This window comes from Malaya genurostris, chromosome 1 (assembly GCF_030247185.1).
Source record: "Malaya genurostris strain Urasoe2022 chromosome 1, Malgen_1.1, whole genome shotgun sequence".
In the NCBI taxonomy this organism is placed as follows: Eukaryota; Metazoa; Arthropoda; class Insecta; order Diptera; family Culicidae; genus Malaya; species Malaya genurostris.
The window spans coordinates 125,654,257-125,656,172 of NC_080570.1; positions in this window are offsets into that span (position 1 = coordinate 125,654,257).

Consider the following 1,916-nt stretch of genomic DNA (forward strand, 5'->3'; position numbering starts at 1 on the left):
TCCGTTTTCCGCAATATTTACTTCGCTATTTTTTTTTTTTTTTCATTTTCTTCTGTAACAACACCATCATCGCCCACGGAAACTTACCAACAGCATGCGGGCCACCCGCCGGGTATTCGTAACCTGGGGGTGTTTCCCGCGGACCCACACGGACCGAAGAATGCGGCCAACATGAACATTCACCAACGCCATATGGAAGACTCTCATGAAATATTCAATTCACCGGCCACTGCCGATCACCAGCTGAAGGCTGGATCTGCCAAAGTCAACCATTGCGACCCAAATATGACATTACTCAATGATACAACCCTAGTTTTAAGTTAGTCGTAAATTAGAATTAGTAGAAGCCCTTGGCATCTTAGAGCTTAAGCAGTGTGCCTTAAACATTATATTCTTGAATAAAAAAAAAAAAAAAAAAAAACAGACAAAACATTCCAAAATTCGACAAAATTTAGATTTTAAATAGTATGATAAGTGCAATACAGTAAGCAAAAGAACAAGTTATACTTATTACTTTTACTTCAATTGATAGCTATCAGTTGAGGCGAATTACGGTTTATTCATATACTAGATTGTTTTGTTTTGAAGCATTTCTTTATTTATTTTTCAAATCAAGAAATTGTAGTACATAATTCGAAAATGTTGGTAAAATTCTGGAACTAACATTAAGATTAATTTGTTTAGTTCCGCGTGCACATTTCACACATATTTAAATAAACAGGGATTTTTATAAAAACAAAATGTTCTCATCCGAATTAGTATCAGATTGCGATTCTAAACCGTATTTACAGCTTATTTTTTCGTGCAGTGTATATCGAGATATATTCCGTATATTTAGAGTTGTTCGGTTCAGTGTACTGATTGGGAAAAATATCATATGTGCATTAAAAAATTTGTAGTGTATTAGTAACCTTTTTTTGCCACCACACTTTACTGTGATGTCCCTCGTTAATCGCAAGAGTGATCCATATTGATATATAGTATATTTGGTTCCGGTCTCCCCTATGTTATTTATAGGAGTATGAATTAATTTTACATTGTTAAGTTTTTTTGCGGTGTTCCATTATAAGCTATTAATTATATGATTTTAGTGTTACCATAAATACTACTCTGGGATTTGCGGAAATAGTTAGTTTCTTCTTTTTCGAAATTCGGTTTAAATTCAACCCGTTCGAATCTAGCGAATTTTACCGGCCTAATAAATATCTATGCGCTCAAATATCTGACCAAAAAAAACCAACACACGTGAAATGAAACCTTTACGATCCGAACCGTATCGAACATGACACACCCACACTGAAAGTACAGTAACGTTGCTTCGCGGTGTTCTTATCAATAATAAACCACTACCCCACACCCCTTCTACAGGAATGGCAGTTCCAGCAGATAGCCAGCCGAATAACAGTAGGCACTGACAGGAGCTTTCGATGTATAGGTACTGTCGTATCACAGAACACCCATCACAGCAATCGCTGGAAAGATTCCTCCAGTGCAGTGACGTACTTTACTTCCTTGCGTTCACCATAACGTCACACACTCACATGGATAGCGCGCCTGGCAGCACGCCCGGTCGATGGAACTCCTTCAGCCCGGCATAAAATGGGAGGCAGAGCATGTAGCGTGGGGGTGGATGGGTGGAGGCGCATCGTCCTGGAGTCAACTTTCCGAATCGAATGCATGCGTGAAAATGGTTGACGATTTACCGGAGAATATTTATGGTGAAGATATAGAGAGAGCGTGCGAATGCGAATGAGAGAGCGACCATCAAGGATGTGCTTAGCCCTGCTAGCTGGAAAGGCGAAAACGGAAACTGTTGTTGTTGTATGCATGTACAACAAATTGGTGGGAGCGGAAAATCTAGCACTCTCCTCGACGCACGGCCAGGACTCTTGTGTAGGGAAATGCGAGAGCGAGAG